The 22,204-nt window shown below is 39.0% G+C and overlaps 1 protein-coding gene across 2 annotated transcripts in view; it reads right to left on the bottom strand.

The window, feature by feature from the left end:
- The window catches only part of LOC125463642 (myocardin), a 600,727-nt gene that overhangs the window by 375,179 nt on the left and 203,344 nt on the right, over window positions 1–22,204 (bottom strand). The window contains exon 2 of one of the 2 annotated variants that reach the window (XM_059653806.1): window positions 15,287–15,397. The exons of the other annotated variant lie outside the window; for it this stretch is intronic. The gene's annotated coding sequence lies outside the window, so the exon portion shown is untranslated. The remainder of the gene's footprint in view (window positions 1–15,286; window positions 15,398–22,204) is intronic. 2 annotated transcript variants of the gene reach the window in all.

Genomic DNA, 22,204 nt, shown 5'->3' with positions numbered 1-22,204 from the left:
CCTGAATTGAGGAGAACATAAAAAGCATATACTACCTTGATGAATGTTATGTTATCGAGGCTGAAAGAGATCTAGGATTGCTTGTACGCACAGCACTAAACAATCATCTTGGAGCAGCAAGCAAGATAGCTGAAGGATTCTTAGATCTGTTGTCCCAGGAAGCCAGGACTAGATTGGGTCTGTCATGTCGCACATGTACATACTAATTGATTCCTGAGGTGTAGTACTAATCTCTGGTCAGCAAAAGTAAGAAAAGCATCCGAGTCCTGGAAGTATGCAAACTAAAACCATCAAAGTAATCCCGAGAGTCAGAGGACTGAGTTATTGAGGAAGGCTGGAGAGACTCATAATCTTATTCCATCCTTGAAAGGAAACAGATGACCATATGAAGTAAAGAGTAAGTTGAACAGAAAAGGTTAATGCAGAACACTAATTCAAATTAAACTATAATGGCAGTTAAAGGAGACATATGGATAAACTTACAAAAGAAAAATTCAATATCAATGTCATAAGCACTCTATCATGCATTGATTAATACATGAAATTGCCTTTGTGGTGGTACAGTGAAGGCAGAGTCTGATCTGGAATTAGTCAAGGGCTGGTTAAATGTTATGCTAAAAAATGATACATTCTATTGAAGAAAGAATGAAGAAGACCAAATGGCCTTCCTGAAATATATTCCTATTGTTTAAAGAATTTTTTTCATACAGCTGTAATTCTGATAGGCTCACTTATCATTTTTCAACTTCAACTGGGCTTATAGATGGTTGCTGAGATGTAGCTACTCAACTAACTAGCTACAAAATAAACAACACAGTATCCAACAATAATCTCCCCAATAGTAAAATGAAACTGTGTGAGAACAGGAACTGTTACCATCACGGAACAGTAGGTTACCTTATTTTATGACACAGCGGGAGCAATCCTTTGGCCTCCGAGTCAAAGGGTGCAGTGCTTGAACTTCGCCTTGAATAATTCCCAAATCTTTGACATTTATTGACTTACACTTATTTTGTAGGCATAGGAATTCCCTCCACTTTTTCATATGCAAGCCCATGTGATCTTCCTACCATACACCATGTGATGCTATTGGCCATGTGAGAAGAGTTCTTGTTACAGTCTGTTTATCAGCCATTAATACTTGCAATACTTTAACCCATATGTGAAAACAAAAGAATATCATCTTCTGTATCAAATTGAACTACGAATACCATTTTTTTACGTTATTCAACTCCTTCATCACATACACAGCATCATGATCAATTTCCCGTATTTATAGACAACGCTCACAGAGTTCTCCAACAATCCGACTGTGAGATTATCCTCAATACCCATGATATAGAGACAGGACTTGACACATTTAATTTACTGATAATTCTTGCAATCTGTATAAGAGGATGATATTACCATATCATAAAAGGAAGTGAAAGCTTCGATGAGAAAAGGTACCATGAAATTCAACAAGGTACAAAAAACATGTATGTGCAAAGTAAACCCTTAAGTGCATTGATGAGTGCATTGATGGCATTAATGAATTTCATATTCTTCAAAAGGTCAGCTTACGGAACAAGAGCACATCAAGCAGTATTCAAAACTGTCACTCCTTCTTTGCCACAATACAAAGGCTCACATGGGGGTGAAATTAACCTCATATTTCAGGATCCAGCTAACCAAAGTCAAAGGAACACAAAGGGGAATTATTTCCCAAGCTAAGGGAGATAGGTTTGCATGTGCACAGCAAGTTAAGTCCCCCAAAAAATGACACAAGGTCAGGATCCTTTGATCACCCTGCCCTCCTTGCGTCCCATCAGTATAGAACTGAAGAGGAGTGGGTATGCTCCTTGGTAAGTGATTAAGATGTTAAAAAATGAATTAAAATTTTTTCAACACCTGTGGGTCATGGCTGATGACTCTTCCTAAATTTCCATTTGTAGATGACTTTGCAATATGAACATGTCTTATGCAATTATTTCACAATCAGACCATAAGACCATAAGACATTAGAGCAGAAATTAGGCCGTTTGGTCCATTGAGTCTGCTCCGCCACTCAATCATGGCTGGTAAGCTCCTCAACCCCATTCTCCTGCTTTCTCCCTGTAACCCTTGATCCCCTCGATAACCTTAATTGTCTCTTAAAAACTTTATTCCAGTTAAATATGAACGTTTCATATTTTGATGTTGCACTGGAATAGCTAAAACAATAAACTATTTTTAAAAATAGAAGAACATAACTCCATACATGGAATTATTGTTGACACCCATGTCACCTAAGATGAATAATTATGTTGGACACTAGGCTTCTCTTAACTAATATGCAAAATTTTACCACAATCTACCATTAACATTGTCAAAGCATCACAATGCATGCTGTGTGTTTTTCCCTTTCTCGGTGAACGTTGCTTTTCAGCCTAAAGGTAGACAGGATGATAGAATCTTTTGTGGCCCTTTTCATGCTGTGAGGTTTTTCCTCATTTGCATAACATGTAGAATGTGGGTTGTGTTGTACAATTTCACCACTGTATAAACTATCTGTCACAGCAATTCATTTTCATAAGCACATTTTGAAGATGTTCATTCCTAGTAAGTGATAAAATATACTGTCAGGATTTATATTATGAAACGTTAGCACTTAGCAGTGCAGCAGGGAGCCAGTACTTTACCAACGTAATTATTTATAGTGGAAAAAGACATAAATGCATCTTATTATAAATCATATTTTAAATTCTAAATGTTTCTAGCCCCCCACTCACTTGATTTTCAATTTGTCAGTTTTTTTAAAAAGTCTGTAATGGCTGAATTTAAGTCCAAATCAGCTATGGGACTGCATGTGACTCAACAGGACAACTTTCTCCCCACATATTGTTGGGACCAAGAGGCTGGGCATTCCATGAGGAAGCGAGATCCAGAGTATAGGATTTTCTTCCTCTTCTTTCTTTCTCTGCTGGTGGCCTGACTCATCATTAAGACATTGTGTTCAATATGTGATGTAGTTCAATGGACAAGTTGTCATCAGGTTAAATGGCTGGGAGAAAGCTTCTCCCCATCATGAACATCAGCGCTTTTGTCCTTCAAGGAGGGCCTCAGGGTGCCTTTGAAATGTTTTCTTTGTTGTCCCCAGGATCTCTGGCCATTTGACAGTTGAATAATCAAGACAGGAGAAATGGCTTTTGGGTATCAGCGTAATGTCCAGTCATCAAGTATGATTTTTGGAGGTGTTTGGCTAAGGCAGTAACAGTTTCATAACAAAGGCTTCTGCAAGTTGGTAAAAATAATCTGGTATACTGAGTAGGTGGCTTCTCACTCCTGTATTGGCATGAGACTGCCAACTCACTTAACATGATTACTGGTGATCCACCCTTGCTGATGGACAGATAAGCCTCAAACTCAAAACACATATGTACCCTTTGCTACTGTTATTGATTTTTCCAGGAGTACTCAAAAGTATTTTCTAGAGGTGGTGACTTAACAGGAGCTCTCTTTGCTATTGTTTGCCTTGATGGAAGTATTCAGAGGTTTACAAGTTAGTATCAAGAAATCTAGGGCCACTTCCTCCTGATCACATACCTCTATCTTGCCATCACCTCTTTTGGGACTTTCCTGTAGGTGGGGCACAGCATACCCAGGAATGGTAAGGGATAATTCTAGGGCTTTGGCTCTAAGAAAAGATCCACTGAGCAAAAATAGATCAGGATGCTGTTACTTGACTCTTCAGTGGGATAGGCTCTCTGAATTTTGGCACAAGTGCCCATACGTCCGTGAGAAGGTACTTACAGGGTTAAGGTTGTATCAATGCTGCACAAAAAAATCATTTTACGACATGCTGTGTAGTGTGTTACTAAACTAACTTTCAATTGGTTTCACATTGCTATTTTTCTGTGATTTATCTTCCGAACTTGCCAGCTGTTTACAGATTTTAGAATTAAGCTTAACTAGAATAAAACGTCCAGAAGTTCCACTAATTTTAACGTACTGTGGGTGGTGTAGTCAATAAATCTAGTCAAGTGCATCAAACATAAATCTTAGGAATATTCATTAAACCCTTGGAATGTAAAATGCAGCTAAACATTGAGAGCAACCACCAGCCACACAGCAGCAATACCTACAACCTCATAATATCACACTGAGTTCTTAAAATGATGGCATGAGATTTGATTGCATCTGAATCATGGTGTTAATGTGGTACACACATATATATTGCCTATGTCCAAGGAGATTGCTGGTGGGGTCACAGCCTTAATATGACTAGCGCTGTCATCTGTCTAGTCCTGTCACAGCCTCAGGGGAGTCCAGGCAGCAAAGGGAAAGTCTCTCTGATGAGACATGTGCACCATTTGGCAGCAACTCCATTCTCTTGATCCTTACCTCCACACTCAGGTAAGTATTTGTTTTAAAACTTTTTTGCTGGCAGCTATTCATGGTTCCTATAACTATAATATGTTTGGTCAGTTGTTAACCAACTAATTATGAATGCAAGAGGCATGCTGTTTTCAGTGTAAACCAATTTCCAATTTAAATATTGCTGTACTCATCGAGCCCAACACAAGAATTTCAAATAAGCACAACAATTTAGAGATAAAGGTGATGAATAGATGGCAAAGTTAACTCCCATTGACTGAGACATTGCCATTATGAAAGCAATGGAACACATAGATTCTCATGCTCCGTGATTAAAAAATGCCACAAGGCTTGAACAGATTCCTTTTGTTTGCAGCAAACGGATCCCTGTGTATGCATACATGTTGCTGCTAAAAATATGAATAAACTAAGCATCTTCTGTTAGATATGATTCTGTGTTCGGGCAGCATTTCCGGAATAATTCTGAGTATGCTAACAACTACACTTTTAAAATAATTGGTTGAGTTTATGATTCAGCTCTTACCTTTATTCCCCCATAATGTAAGTTTTGATGATGTGAAATTTGGTACTGTTGTGTTTGTCCTGATGAATTGAAGACAAAACAGCTTTAGCAACATGATCTTTTTAGCAATTTCCAATTTGGATCTTATAACAGATGGTATTTCCCTTTCATAATAAGGGACTTAATGGCTGTTTTAAATGACAAATTGTGATGGAGCCAATGCATAATCAACCATATTTCTAACTAGACTTGGAGCAGAATGCTACAGTGCTCTCAATCAGATCCCTTTGGATACATTTTGTATCCATGCAACAAATCCAATTTCTCTCTGCAGACAATGATGCAAACATAAATATTTGGTTAATCAGTGGAACGTGCACATTGCATGATCCCTGAAACAAAAGGATCCAAAGTCAGGCTGTTCTGCTTTTAAAAAGTTCCTATGAGACTCTTTGTATTAAAAACACTGAAATGAGATTGTAACTCATTATATGATATCCAACCAGAACACCACATTTTCATCCTGCCAGCGTTCTCATACACACTTTCATAAGAAATGTACATAATATATTTACATTGTCATTTGGATCTTGGACTAAGATACAGGTAGGTGGGTTTTGTTTTCCATTCTTTGAAGGCAACCTTTAGTGAAGAGGTGAGAAAGCTAATCGGAAAGATGATCTTAATACATCATGACTGAGAAAGTAAGTGACTTAGTAAGTGCCTAACGAGATACCCCTTATATTCATTGATGAAGTGTTTACATTGCCCAGTTTATGACATACAGAAGTGCAAATAATTTAGGACACTAGAAGGTTTAGTTTTGAGAGCAATTCAGAATAAGTAAGTTTCAGTTTCAGGCTAGCACAAGACCTATTTGATCCTAGCAGTAGCCTCTGGTTTTTAGTTCAGAACAGGAGTTTAATCTTAGCAGCAGGGCAGTTTGCTATGTTTTGCAGAATCTCCAGGTTGTGAGAGTTTGTGGAGGTCTTTTGGTTGTCAGAACTGAAAAGGAATCCAGGTTATTTGAACTAGATAAAAATTCTTAAAACAGTTCCAGGAAGGAAAACTGGAAAGATCAATTAAGTCAAAAATAAGAAGACAGAAGTTAAAATATTTTCAAATTGTCTCATATCTATCTAATTTTACATAACATTATCATTTTCTCCTTTGTGTAATAAATTTGTGTTAAAGGAACATTGCCGGCTTTGTGCAAATATGTTCAGTAGCAATCTATAACAATAACCAACTGTAAAAACTAAACTTGTAATCTATCAGGTCATGTTTCACTCTGGGATATGAATTCCCAGAATTACCCCTCAGCTGGGACCAGGCAGTCACTGCAAAGATGCTTTGAAATCTTAGTGTATTCTTCAGGTGAATTAGAATTAGTGGGATCAAAAGGAAATGCCTATTTGAAGGTCATACTCTCTGTCTTCTTTTACATAGTACTTTGATTTGATCCAATTAACATAAAATAACAAAACCTGAGGAAAGTTGAGAGAAAGGAGAGTTAAAGTATAGACATTTCTACACAGCACAAAGGAAGATTGTTGATGCAATACTGAGGCCCAACAGCGCCACCACTGGCAAGACGGTGTGAGTGTGGAACAACAGGTTTACATGGAGAGCTAAAAAAGCACAAATATCCAGTACATGAATAGCATGAGAATTTATAACTGTACAAACCCAAAAACAACATAAAAGGCTTTGAAATACTATTAAGACACTGTAGTGAAAAGTACACAACATACAATGTATTATGTATGTAAAAGACAATGATGGAAATCTGAAATAAAAATGCAAAGTGCTGAACATTCCCAACAGTTCCAGCCGCATTTATAGAGAAAGAAACAGAGATAACATTTCACATTGAATATTTATTTATATTTATTCTATTATTAATTATTAAAATATTTATGCTATTTCGAAAACCAAATTCTTTACTAGCGACTGCTTTAGTTTAGTCCAGGCTCAACCATGCCTGAGTGTTAGTAATCTTGCCTCGAAGTGAGAAACTTGTGTGTTTGTGATCCCAGTACTAAATATCAGCTGATACAAGGTAGAACTGAGGAGGTGCTGAAGCAATGAAGATACTATCTGCTAAAGGAGGTCTCAGAACAATGCCCCAGTTAGCCCTCTCAGTGTTTCAGCCTATCACACGAACTGACGCCACACACATTGTGGAGTTCTCTCCACTCCTCCAGCTAGCTGATTCAGTGTCTTTAGAAGTGGATTACCCGATCAATATCAAATTCTGTTTGTAGAATTTTGCTGTGCACACATCGTCTGTGATGGTATTTACAGTACAAAAGTGAATACACCAATGCAATATACTTTTCAAATTGTGCTTTTTTGGGCAGAAAACAATTTGAAGCCATCCCGACATGCACTGAGATCTCAAGGCACTATATATTAAAAATAAGAAAGACTTTCATTTGTAGTGATAAGGCTCTGTCATCACAAACAACAAGAATTAGCTTCAAAAGTGGCTGTGAAGCTCTTTCAGAGGTAATTGCCAAAAGAAAATAAATAAAAGAGCCAAGAAAGCAAGGGAGGCTTCCTGTAATGGTTCAGATCAAGAACACTGCAGACACCCGAGTCTTATGTGTTCAGTTTGGTACTGGAATCCAAGAAATTGGCTTCTTCAATCTAGCAAACATTGCCTGCTAAATATCAGACCAACGGAAATGCCTATTATATTTCTAGACAGAACTAGACGAAAGAGGTTTTGGACAATTTTCTGTCTCTTGAGGTGAGTTATAAGAGAACAAAGTATTCCTATTGACTCACTGAACGAGCCAGTCTGCTGCAATGTTCCATTCAAGAAACTTATAGTCTGTCATTGCTGAATTTAATTTCTGAATTGCAAGACTCTGTGGGAAAACCACAGTTCATTTCATCAGGTTGGAAAAATGTTCAAATGATGCAAATGGCTATTTGGATTGTAAAAGTTAATGTCAATCAGCAATATGTAATTGCTTCAAAAAAAAATACATTTGGACATTCGCCAACAGGTCGCCCCACTCTGTGTTCCCAGTGGGAAGCTCTGCTCAGGTCAGGGCCATTTCAAAACCACCTTTAAGTGCATGTCACATTGGCAGCATTGAGCAAGTAAACTGATCCTTGAGCTTCCCTGGAGAAAGTTGACTGAAATATTTGAATAAGCCACTAAGAATGTTCAGCACAGACATCAACCTCAGAAAAGTCATTCTCATCATCCTCAATCTGGCCGCATGATTTAAATGCCAAAATATACTTCCAAATATTGGTTCAACATTTTATGTTTGAGGGGGAGAAAGCTTTCTACTGACCATCCATTTTTCACAAACAGTCAGCGGTTAAAAATTTCACCTGTTCCTTGGAGACCAAGGATTCACTCCTGTGTATTTTGGGATGGCTCTGTCAGAATGCAGGAAGCCTGCCTGCCTGTAACAAGTAGCATGTCACTCACAATTACAGATGGGTAGATGACAATGTCAGGACTTGAAACCCTTCTGCAATTTTGAGGTACAAATTGGCAAAGTGTATCCCCATTCATTTGTAAAAGGCAGTGAACAGTCTAAGCTGATGTCCTTTACAGGATTGCAGGAAACTGTTCCAGATATGGCACCAGCAGAGTTTTCTGAGCATGGGGAAAGCTGGGATCAGAGGAAAATGAATACATGACCTGACCTCGCAAAATTATTGCAGCAAACGACGAACCTTTGAGTGGGTTCCCATTTCACACCCACACCTTTTCATTAATCATTTCTGGCGCAGCTCATTTACAGAAGTGCCAGGATTCTTGCCCACTCCCTTTCAATAAGATGAGTTGACCATGGCTGCATAATGTTCTGCAGGAATTCAAATTATGTTAATATGGTCCATGCCTCAAAACGGTTGGACTCCTTCCAATGTAAGCTGCACGTAGGTAACTCCACCAACTTCCTACCACATGCTGAGTGAAAGGTCTCCTCCACATTTCCATTTACAACTGTTATGAATGTGCAGAGTTCCTTTGACAGTGGTAGAGGTCCGGGGATAGAGTGAGTATGCACAAATATTTGCTTGTAAAATGTGTCCCATTTGCTGGCCATCAAAATGTTATCAGCTATTAGCATGTTCCAGCAATAGTTGACTGTATGTGATAACGTAAATGTCTCAAGATCATGTCTGTCAAATTTATTACCTCTCACTTCAAAATGATCAACCCTGTTACCTTGTAGTGTTACTGCAAACTGCCACAAGATGGCAGGACATTTCAATTTAATCACTCAATTCTTAAATCTTCCTACTTTGGATCCCTGTACCGTGTGATAGTAAATTCTTTGATGTTCTGTCACTGCTGAATCATCATGAAATTTGTCTAGTGTGCTTGATGACCCTTTAACTAAGTGTTTAGTTCAGGTGTTCCTTAGAAATGTCCAGAATGAGTGGCAATAACATTTTTATTCAATTCCATTAGCATTTCACTCAAACTCATGCTGGAAGACTGTGCTCTGTTAGATACGGGATGTTGCCTCATGTTTTGAGGTCCACCTATCTTTCTATATAAGTATCAACATGGGAATAAAATGGAGCAGGATGTCACATCAAGCAGTGTAAGGCATGTCAAAAAAATAAGGAGCACTACAGAAATAACTGGTGCTGAAACAGTGGTTGGGTAAGTCAAAATATCTATGTCTCTCTGCAACCCACAGCATAAAAGAAAAAAAACATAGATAAGCTGCAGAGCTAGGCTGAGAGGTGGCAAATGGAGTTTAATGCAGACAAGTGTGAGGTGATGCACTTTGGTAGGAGTAACCAGAAGGCAAAGTACTGGGCTAATGGTAAGATTCTTGGTAGTGTAGATGAGCAGAGAGATCTCGGTGTCCATGTACACAGATCCTTGAAAGTTGCCACCCAGGTTGACAGGGCTGTTAAGAAGGCATACTGTGTTTTAGCTTTTATTAATAGAGGAATCGCGTTCCGGAACCAAGAGGTTATGGTGAAGCTGTACAAAACTCTGGTGCGGCCGCACTTGGAGTATTGTGTTCAGTTCTGGTCACCGCATTTTAAGAAGGATGTGGAAGCTTTGGAAAGGGTGCAGAGGAGATTTACTAGGATGTTGCCTGGTATGGAGGGAAGGTCTTACGAGGAAAGGCTGAGGGACTTGAGGCTGTTTTCGTTCGAGAGAAGAAGGTTGAGAGGTGACTTAATTGAAACATATAAAATAATCACAGGGTTATACAGGGTGGATAGGAGGAGGCTTTTTCCTGGGATGGTGACGGTGAGCACGAGGGGGCATAGCTTTAAATTGAGGGGTGAAAGATATAGGACAGATGTCAGAGGTAGTTTCTTTACTCAGAGAGTAGTAAGGGAATGGAAGGCTTTGCCTGCACCGGTAGTAGATTTGCCAACTTTAGGTATATTTAAGTCGTCACTGAATAAGCATATGGACGTACATGGAATAGTGTAGGTTAGATGGGCTTCAGATCGGTATGACAGGTCGGCACAACATCGAGGGCCGGAGGGCCTGTACTGTGCTGTAATGTTCTATGTTCTATGTACACACTGCAATTAACTTAAAAGACAGCCACCCTGCTCTATCAATTTATAGTTTTTATTCTTAAAGTCAAAGCTTGTGTCATTCCAGAAGGATTGTAAAACTGCACAAAATTTCAGTTTTGCATTTGGCAGTGAGCGCATACTTTATCCCAATGGGACAGCAGTAAAGGCAATTTGATTTCTCTCATGTCATGTAGAGTCCTCTCTGTCACAATTGGGAAGGTGAGGAGAAAGACCCCAAGAACTACCACAAGAACAGCTGATATGGGGACACAACCCATGTTCTTGGCATTGCTCCGCCTCACACTTTAGCTATCTCGCTAGCCATGCTTGATTTACACATCTGAAATGACAACTTTAAAAGATGCCAAAAATACCCGAAGAAAACAGATGTAATATAGAAATCTCTTAAGTGTTCCAGTTATCTAGTGTCAACAGTATTATCTTGACAGCTGAGTCAGTTCTAGGTGTCGTCGTAAAGGCTGTTGAACACAAATTTACCTGCCAAAGTTTTCAGAGTTTTAATGTTTTTTTTTCATTGATCTATTAGGTGTTAAGAATTTTGCTCTTTACTACAAGGGAGCTCAAATGTTTCAAACCATGATCAACTCCAGCACAAGTTTAAGTGAAAGAGCAAAACAGATGCTAAAGCGTCTCTGTGCAGTTATGGGGGAAGGAAGTGGAAGACTGTTGACCTGTTTCAAAATAATGAAGTGAACTGCAAAGGTAGTCCAGAGCAGAATCTAGAATAAGGGACCAAAGTCTTAAAATTGGTACTAAACCAATGGAAAGAGAAAGCAGTTTGTGGTCTTTGCATTCTATGGCATTTTAGAGACTTTAGGATGTCAGAACTTCAGAGATAGAGATTTGTGTTGGGATCTAGGAAGGGAGATTGATGTTTAAGAAATGAAAGTAATAAATTTTGTGGCTAATGACACAGATTGATGAGACAGAGCTGCAGGGCAAACAAAATATCCTCAGTCACAGTCTCTTGTCGTATTCAGATGATTCAGCCTTAGCAAGCTCAACGTGTTTTTGAGTTAAAGCCTGGGATAATGTTTTTAAATATGACTGACAAAAATATCTTGAGATATCTATTTGTTAACTGAATCAATAATAATAAATTCATTGCCTTGACTGCTGTGAGTGTGCTACATTGAAGAATTCAACTAAATAAGCAAAGCCTTCAAGAATGCTTTTCAGCTGCCTTTCTAGTAAAGTGATGATGTGTGATTCTAGAGCAACTACTCAGAGATCTAATTTGTGATATTTTTCAGGACCTTGACCTAAGATCATTGAATTGCACCATTTTACACAGACTAAAACAAATATAGTCTCTGACAATTAACTGGAACTAATATAGTACAATTCCCTGGAGGTTGGTATGACCTTCAGCAGCTTAAGGTTCAGATATATAGCACTGGGATGATCTGTATCGAAGCCCAACTGACTGATAATTTGAAATTGTGAGACCAATTATCATAAAATGATCACATTCAAGAACAATTTGATCCAGGTCATAACTAATCACCTTCAAAAGACAGGCAGTATCCAATGAAGCAGCAGTAGAAACAAAAAATTAGAAAAAAGATTGGGAGAAAAGCCCTGAAAATATAAAAGCGAAGAAGTTTGTGACATATATCTTTGAAAAAGGCTAAATCAAACAAATCTTGACAGAGGATTCTTGAAACAGTTATTGCAAGGGGAGTTGTTAGGATGGGGGAAGAGGAGAAGACGTTCTGGAAGGATATTTGGGACCAGATCAGGACATAGCGATCTGGACTGGGTGAAGGTGGGAAACAAGTTGAAATGTCAGGAGCAGAAAACAGCCAGAATAGGTCAATTTGAGGAGCTTGAGGAATAACTCCAGCGCCCTCAACCACAGAAAAATAAAGTGAGATATATCTGTTACCTTCTTTTTGGTCTAACAACCATCTAATATTCAGTCAAAAGTGCACAGAGCCCGATTTAACTAGACCAAGTGTGAATAAGCATTGGGATCCTATTCATTATTAAAGTTGGCTAGTATATCCATTTCAAGCAATCACCCAGGCCATCAAATCAGAAGACCCAATAATATCAAGGCAGCCACAGTGAGAGGAGGAACAGAATATAAAGTTTTACAACACTTTGACACCACTACCTCCTTTTCTTTCCAAGTTGAACCCTATACATTATGACAACTTTTGACCTAAAGAACCATTTCAGTGGACTGTCTGTGGGATCTGTTGTTCTTTCCTTACAGGGACCATAACCAATCTCTAGGGTGACCATCCTATGAAGAGGTTTTATAATGTACTAGCCAAATCTCACTTGGAATCCAGTGCCCCAACTTCGTCACACAAAGCAAGACAAGTATATTCAAATCTACAAATTAGACTTGCACTCAAACAGAGAGAAACAAGATTGATACTGACAGTAATGTGATGGCTCATAAATAATTTGAAGATGATTTGCCAAAGGAAAAACAAAATGATGGTGTTCAAAATAGACAGGTGCTATAGGTGAGGAATCAAGCTAAAGGAAGAATGAACTTCACTGCAATCAGTGTCCTTTCTTCATCTTGGCCAAACGTTCTGCACTTGTATATTTGTAGCAACTTTTCTATTGTTATCATTTACAAGTGAATTTAATACATAATAATTGAAGTTTCCCAATCGCAACAGTAGTCATGCACTAATGGAAGTAAACAGATGCCTTTATGGCTATATCATTTCCCTATGTTAATAAGATGAAAAACACACACTGGACAAGTGTTGTGTAGGAACATTTGATGATTCTAGGTACTGTGCTTTCTTGGATACTGATTTGCAGTAATTTTAAAAAAAATAACCACATGCACATTAAATCCAGGAACATGTATTTGATTTGATTTGGTTTGATTTATTTTAGTCATGTAACCTAAGTACAATGAAAAGTGTTGTTTGCGAGCAGCATTGGCAGATCATTGTAAGCAAGGACATACAGATCACAGGGTGCTTAGACAGAGTGAGGCACACAGGATACATTGTACAGGAGGTATTCAAAGCAAGATCAACATTAACAAGATCAACGTTAATTGAAGCTAGATAGTCCATTCATCAGTCTAATAATGGCTGGGAAAAAGCTGTTCCTGAACCTGTTGGTGCATATGTTCAAACTTCTGTATCTTCTGCCCTGATGGAGGAGATTGTAGGAGAGCATTACTGGGATGAGAGGGGGATTTGATCATGTTGGCTGCCTTTCCACGGCAATGAGAAGTGTAAGTGGAGTCCGTGAATAGAAGGTTGGACTTCCACGATGGGTCTGGGCTCTGAACACAACCTTCAGTAGTTTGTTCCAGTCCTGAGCAGAGCCGCACCAGGTCGTTATGCACTTGGACAATTTGCTTTCAATGGTGCATCTAAAACAGTTGATGAGGGCCCTTACGGACGTGCCAAATTTCCCAAGCCACCTGAGGAAGAAGAGGCATTGTTGTGCCTTCTTGACCATCACATCTACATGGAAAGTCCAGGACAGGTTGTTGGTTTCCATAATTGCTAGGAACTTAATGCTCTCAACCCTCTCAACCTTCGCTCCATTGATTTAAATGGGGGTGTGTTCTCCTCCTTTCTTTCTGAAGCTAATGATCAGTTCTTTTGTTTTGCTGACATCGAGAGAGTAATCATTATCATTGCACCATGACACCAAGCCCTCTGTCTCCATTCTGGATTCAGACTCATTGTTGTTTGATATCCTTCCTACCATGGTGGTGTTGTCAGCAAAATTATAGATGGCATTCATTTGGAATTTGGCTGCATAGTGGTGGGTGTACTGGAAATACAGTACAGTTTTGTGCTCTAGGCATTTTCTATCAAATTTAATGCATGGAGTAAAACTGTGTTGTTTTGGTCACTTTTACATCAGTCATTCATTTATATTGGACAAAACTGACCTCATCAAAATCCATCTTTTTACTTACTTTATGCACTTTTTATTATCTTACCTATTCAAGCAGCAATCTTCTTCTTTTTTAAAGGAACACTCCACTTCAGTGATACTTTGTGGCAGGGAATTCTATGTTATAGCCACCACTTGTCGAAGGGTAGTTTTTCCTAATTCTCTTTGAAACTGATATTGTACTTGATTTCAATTTGTGCCCTTTTGGTACCAACTTGAAGATCAAAGAGAACAATTTATGAAAATAAAATTACTTCATTATAATTCTTCGCAATCTTGAAGACCTCTATCAGGTCATTCTTTAAAAGAAGATTCAGCACGAAACTATTTCCCATTGGCATTTTGCAAGTGTGGTGAAACACAATGCAGAATGCTGGAATTTCTTTGACTCGAGTGAGAAATTGTCATGTCATCACTCATGAATTAAGGAGTCTTGCTGCCTAGTGGCGTGATATTTCACTGGTCCCAGAAGAGTATCTGGCACATTTCTTCCAAGTTAAATTCTGTGCAAACTGCTTAAAGCTAAACACAAAGCACAATGCCAACATAATTTCCTAAAAAAAACATAAATTGTGTATACCAAGAGGAATGGCCTAATCTGTGTCTTCTATTAAAAATGCAGTGTCAAGAAAACCTGGGGACTCCTCTTTATATTAATTAATGAGATACCCTTACTATATGCAACTGGGTCACACAGTACAGTGTAGCTTGATGGCACATTTTAAGTGTGGTGAGCATTTAATTAAAATGAAAGTCGACTCTATATACTCTGCCCAGCTCTGTCTTTTTTAAAAACAGATTTCTTTTTCTTTCAGGCAGCTGAAGATTTTATTAATTTGTGTTTTATCTTGTTGGTTGAAAATACTTCTAAATGTTGTGTTTGAAGGCATCAAACATTCAGACAACTTGAAAAGGACAAGTAAGACACCAAGATGACAGACAGTCAATATGCTGTTTCCCCCCACGACGTTAAACAATTACCAGTTGGCTGGCTGGGCCTGAATGTTGACGAAAACTTCACGTTCATTGTGTTGGGAAGTCACTCGTCCCAGGCATTTGGCAGATAGCGTCTGGATCAAGTCTTCTTTTTAGCTTGTATAAAGGAAAAGAAAGCGAGACAGGTCCAATAAAGCTGTGAAGTCAATTTTTTAAACAGAAAGCAAGGAACGCTTCGGCTAAAAAAAAAGTTTATATAATTGGAAGAGAATAAGGAGTCATTTTGTTTAATGCCAGTAATCTCAGCCACGTGACCAAGAAGCACTGGATTCCATCAAGGATAATACGGCTTTAAATAGTCAAAATAGTCTACTGTTTTTCTGTTGAGATTTGGACTTCTTTATGTGACAGGCAATATTGAATTTCAGTTTAACATCTCTCACCAAGGGTGTCAGAGACTGGGAGGTTAGTACCAGAAAGTAAAGTTTGTTGGAATACACAGAGGCTGATGTTATTCTCAAATGACAAATATGTTTTAATTTGTTTAAAACATTATGAAAATTAGCATATATAGGCCTTTGTTTTCTGAATATCATCTAACCTATGCAAGAATTAATATATGGTAAACTGCAGAGACAGAGTCATAAAGATAGTATCACCAGGCTAGTATTCTACAGCACAGACTCTTGCTTTGCGCACAGGGGTTCACATCGTACTCTTGCAACTGGCAAAATTGTAATACAATGAATTAATTAAACCTGGAATTAAAAAGCTAGTCTTAGTAATGGTGACTATGAAACCATCAGTGATGGCCTTAAAAACAGATCTGGTTCACTAATGCTCTTCACAGAAGGAAATGTGCCATCTCATGCTCAGTCTGACATACTCCAGACCCATAATAATTTGCATGACACTTTTCTTTTGAAATGGCTGAGCAATTAAGCCACACAATTCAAGGCCAATTAGGGAGAGACAGCAAATGCTGGTTGTGTCATCAATGCCCACAAATGAAAGAAGGAAGGAAGAAAATGATGTTTTAAATCAGTCTCCACAATACTGGCTTTTAGCCATCAAGCAGTTTGTTATCTTTTTCAAATGTTACTGCAAATATGAAGCCTATATGATACTCACAGGCATGCTTGTACTTTGTTTAATTATTTAACCACTCTTATTCTCCTCTTTCATTTTTCCCTGTGTCATGCTTCATTTGCCGACTAAGAGGTCAGGAACATTTAGTCTTATATTTCTGTAAATGTCTTGATGTATTTGGTTGGCAGATCAGAAGCAAAAGTAGAGTGTCTTAACACCTGACAATCCTCCCAAAATCACCCCACCGCCACACTTCAGCCCTCCTTTTGATGGAAAGTGCTGTTTGCTAATTGCTTCCAAACCCAAGATCAGGCGTTTACAGGACAAGGAATCACTGACATGTATGATGCAAAAATCTGCAGAATACATCATGAAGGGCAGAAGTGGGCATTTAATTTTTTTGTCATTTAGATAATTACAGGAAATAGGTCCAAATCAATAACAGCTAAAGACATAATTACACTTTTCACTGTAATTATTGCAACTAAAGTGATTTATGGCAGAGTGGAAATGTGTTTTTTTTAAATATTCTGGCCGTGGGGCTTTAACTAGAGGAGATGGAGTCAAAATGATGAATTTGTCAGAGGTAATGAGTGGTTGACTGGAGGAAGCTCCTACTCATGTTCAAAAGATAAGGCTGAGAAGCCTGCCAACTGAGTCATTTTATACCCACTGAGCAAACCCTGCTGCCTAACCTAGACTGCCTTGTCAATGGAATATAATGAAGCTTCAGCAGCACTCAGTGTGACTTCATTATCTAGTGGCTTTTGGAATTGTCAATTTAAACATATTAAACAGATGGCAACACTACTGTAATAACCCAAAAGGTTGTTACGTTATATAGTTCTTTGAGAGATGGAATGAAACAACCTTGGTAACCAACCAGGTCAGAGAGTCATAGACATGTGCTGCATAGGTACAGACCCTTCAGTCCAACTCATCCATGTTGATCAGATATGCCACATTAACCTAGTGCTTTTTGCCAACATTTGACCATATCCCTCCAAATCCTTCCTATTCATGTATCCATCCAGACACCTTTTAAATGTTGTTATTACAGCAGCCTCCACCACTTCCACAGGCAGCTCATTCCATACATGAACCACCCTCTGCATGAAAAAGTTGCTCCTCATGTCCCTTTGTATCTTTCCCCTCTCACCTTAAACCTAAGCCTTCTAGTTTTGGACTCCCCTAAACTAGGGAAAAGACTTTGGTTATTCACCCTATCCAAGCCCCTTATGATTTTATAACCCTTCGTAAGGTCAGCCCTCAGCTTTCAATGCTCCAGGGAAAGTAGCCCAAGCTTATTCAGCCGCTTCCTGTAGCTCAAAACCTCCAAGCCTGGCAACAATCTTGTCAATCTTTTCTGAACCCTTTTCACAATGTCTTTCCTATAGCAGGGAGACCAGAATTGATTGCATGGGACGAGTGCTACATTTGCTAATTTGGAGACATTACATTAATGTGAGCAATTGCGTTGATACCCCGAGGCACTTCAAAGAAATATAATCTGTCAATAAAGTAAACAAGAATATATTTAGAGGATTACATAAAACCAAAAGCAGGGGGTGGGTTTCAAGGGGAATCTGAGTAAGGTGAAGAAGCAGATTGACTTATTTACAGGATTCCAAAACTTAAGGCTGAGGTAGCTGAAGATATATGTTCCTCAAAGATATGGAAAAGGGAACAGGGTTTCACAGGAGCTACAGTTACAAGGACACTGAATTTCATAGGCCGAGGGACTAGATTAATGACACAGGAACAGGCATGGTCACGAAAGGATGTGAACACATGGGTGACCGCTTCAAATCTGATGAGTTCGGACGCCACAAACAAATCTAGGTCAGACAGCACAACGGTGACGGATGCGTGGAATTAGTATGAGCTCAAACAGGAGTGGCACATTGAATAATGTGCCGAGGTTTATGGAGGGTGGGAGATGAAAGACCAGCAGGGAATGAAAGTTGAGTAATTGAGGTTACAAAGGACATGAACGAAGAGTTTAGCAGGAGATGTGTTGAGGTAGGAATGGAGTCAGGATGTGGCAGTGCAAGCAGGTTAACTTTGTGCTGGAAAGGATTGTGGCATACAGAGCTTAGTTTGGGGTTAGGTAGAAATGGTTGAATTACATAAAACTGGAGGTTGAATCAAACAACCACAATGATCAAAGAGGAGGAGAATGGAAATGATGTGCAATTTCAGGTGGGCACTGATGTGACTACATTTAGTATTCTCAGCATTCAGCTCAGAAAACTGTTTAGGACTGAAGTTAGGACTGAATGTAAATTTAAAACTGGAGGGAACAGAGTAAGATCCATGGGGACTCCACTAATAGTGTAAGTGACAGAATGAGACAGAGGTGATTGTTTGGTTACATTTGTGCAAGTGTATGAGGAATGTAAGCTGGATGGAGTTGGACAGAGAATTGTTGAGAGGAGGTTGCAGAGTGGCTAAGGAGAACCAAGAAGGATAATGAGACATGTTCATGGGCATATAAGTTGCAATTGCTGACTTTAAGTTTTCTGCAATAGGATTCTTCAAGCTATTCTGGTGTGAGAGATCACCTCCAAATATTGATACACATCTTGTGACTGCATGTCTTAACCTCCAAAATACAGCAATCAGTACTCAGTATGACAAGTGTATGAGCCATTCTTGCTTTAAGATAAATGGCTTGCTAAGAACATCAATAAATGCAGAAGATTCAAAAATCTGTTTGACAGATGGAGGAGATCACAGACTTCAGGAAAACCATCATCAACAGCTTGAAAATTAAAACTAAAACTATTGGAAAATAACAAGACTGATGAATCATGCTTTATGGGCATTTTTGAATTTTTTCGAAAGAAAGACAAATCTTGCTTGCAAATATTAATATACAGTTCAAGCCTACTTGAATTTGCATTAGTGTGAAGAGTTTATACCCTGATATCAGGGCTAGTCATATAAACACTAGCACAAAATAAAATAAATTAAATGTTGGTAGAGTTGCTCAGCATCATCAGATAGTGGTTATACGTCAGTTCTGCAAAATATCTAAATCAATCTGCTGGACTTGAACAGTAAATAACTTTAAAGGTCTTTACATTTTCAATGTATTATCAGTAGATTTTACCAACAATTGCCAGCATTTACCAGTAATTATCGCAATGTGGTGTTAAATTACGGCAGCGAAATGGTATTGCCAATTTGAGAAACAGTAGTAAGTCTGGTAATTACCCTTTGTGTTCTCTGAACAAGAAACTAAATGATCCCAAACAAATAAGAAAAATACACAGCTATAAAAAACAAGGCCAATATCTTTGCCCAGCTCTTAACTTGAGGGAATTTAGATAACTACCTCCTAATTGACCATTAGCATTCTCTTCTGTAAGTTAAAAATTACCCTTTGTTGTATGAAATATACTATTTTGTGTGAAATAAATAACCAAATATATTGGAATATCCTTGATTTTTTTAAAGATTGGGTGCCATATCAATTATTAGAAGGCTTTGATCAGCTGAACATTGTGCTATAAACGATAGGATTAAGTTCATATCAAATAATAAAACTGCTAATCACTAAAGACGAAACGAGAAAGAAAGTTTTTGTTAAGCATTTCCAATTCGGAAGAGAAAATAGAGTAGGATGTTCTTTACTGTGCAAAGCAAGCTTATCAAGTAGTCACATGGTAATGAATGAAACTATAATTGCTCAGGTCACTGTGAAGTAAAATAGGGATGATTTCTATTTCAGCACTGATGGAGCATCCTGGCAGTGGAACTGGAAGCATGTAGGGCTTTCCTTATTTGAGGAAAAACTGGCCATGCATAGTCATGCTGTAGCCCTCTAGCTAGATATGCAGAAGTGAGGGGCACAGCTATCTCTGCAGCCAAGGGTGGGCACAATGTGAGCAATCCTGGCATCATCAAATTATTCTGGCAGGAATTTTAAATGGCATCCACTCATTGCAAGCCAGCAGTGTCATGATCTTTGGAAATTGCTGCTGCATCCTCTCACCGTTTGCCTCCAATTCTACTTATAAAACTGCTGCCACTCTAAAGAAACACATGTCTCAAGCTGCTACCAGCAGGTTCAGTAATACATCATTAGAGTGTTTCCTTCAAGCTCTTCAGGAAAGTCTGGATTAGTAAATTTGCAGATGACACAAAGATTGGAAATCTGTGAACAGTGAGGAGGATTACCAGACAATACAGCAGGATATAGATAGGCTGAGAAATGGCATGGAAAAATCCAGTGACGTAGCTTGGGAGATGTTATGCAGGATGGAAATATACAATCAATGGCACAGCCCTGAGTTGCATCAAAATACGACGGGATCTAGGCCTACAGGTCCACAACTCCCGGAAAGTGGCAACACAAGTGGATAAGGTAATCAAGAAGGCATAGAGCGTGTTGCCTTCATCGGTCAGGGCATGTCACATTGCAACTTTACCGAGCTTTAGTTTGGCCATATTTAGAATATTGTGTACAGTTGTCGGCGCCACACTACCTGAAGGTTGTGGAGACTTCGGAGAAACGGTTTACTGGGATGTCGCCTGGTTTGGAGAGTATTTGCTATGAAAAGAGATTGAATGAACTTGGTTTTATTTTCACTTGAACTGAAGGATGAGGGGTGACCTGACAGAAGTTTACAAAATTATGACAGATGTGTATGAAATGCGTGGTCAGAGTTATTCTTTTTCAATAAGGGTAGAAATATCAATTATTAGAGCTTTAAGGTAAAAATGAATAAGTTTAAATGAGAAGTGAGAGGCAAGATTTTTACACAGAGGGTAGTAAGTGCTTGGAATGTGCTGCCAGAGGATGGTGTAGAAACAGATACATTGCAATGTTTGAGAAGCATTTTGACAGGTACATGAATAGACAGGGGATAGGAGGATAGGGACAGCATAGAGGCAAAAGGTTTTCAGTTTAGAAAGGCATCATGTATTGGCACAGTCTTGGTGGACCAAAGAGCCTGCTCCTATACTGTACTGTTCTTTGTTGTATGGAAGGCATGAGAGAGGTCTTTCCCTACAACGGAACCACACTCTGACCTGACCAAGTCAGCCTGAATGGAGATTGCAGCAAACATTAGGAGCCAAAAGGCTGCACTAGCACATTCAGGTGTGGAGAAGGCTGACATTTCAGCAGAGTGTCCTCTTGTCAGGACAGCAAACAGTATATTTTTGTGACTGAAGAGATTTAACAATAATAAATTCTAACAACCTTAGTGCATGAAATCGCATGAGACCTGAATGAGTGGCAGCCCGTTGATGCACACCAGGTTATGTAGGTTGCGTGAGCAGACCATCATCTCTCAGAGGGCGCAATGCAGGATTAAAGAGTTTATCCGCCCGGTGAGAGTGAGAAGCCACCAAATCCTTCCATCTGCCTGCAAAATGTCCCACAAAATCAGCAAACTTTCCACTGGTGGAGAAATTCAATGACATTGTGATTTTTAGGTCTACTGCCAGAGCATTGTCTCCCATTCCTCAAGGCTGTGGCCATCCTGAAGAAGCTGGCATTCGTCAATGGTTGATAGCTGTGATGTCAATCACCTTGTCACTCTGAAATTTACAGGCCATTGGCCTGTGTGTAGCACATTCAATTACATGCCATTACCGATCCTTCATCATCTGCACCCTTTGGCTCCTGCTGCATGTGGTCAATGGCCCTTAACTCCCAAATCCTCTCCTCCTCCACAAACACTGGGTACCCTAGATGCATCGTAGCTGTACAACATAGACTGTGGATAAACAGGACCAAACATATGACCAACAGAGTCTACAAGACCCTTGTTCATGCCCTTGCTGCTGTGGTTCAATGAAGATCCGGGTTGACATGGTGGCTCATTCGTAGGCACTGCTGCCTCACAGCGCCAGGGACCT

This window comes from Stegostoma tigrinum, chromosome 22 (assembly GCF_030684315.1).
Source record: "Stegostoma tigrinum isolate sSteTig4 chromosome 22, sSteTig4.hap1, whole genome shotgun sequence".
In the NCBI taxonomy this organism is placed as follows: domain Eukaryota; kingdom Metazoa; phylum Chordata; class Chondrichthyes; order Orectolobiformes; family Stegostomatidae; genus Stegostoma; species Stegostoma tigrinum.
Note: the sequence above shows the minus strand (reverse complement) of the source record. Positions and strands in the feature narration are given on the sequence as shown.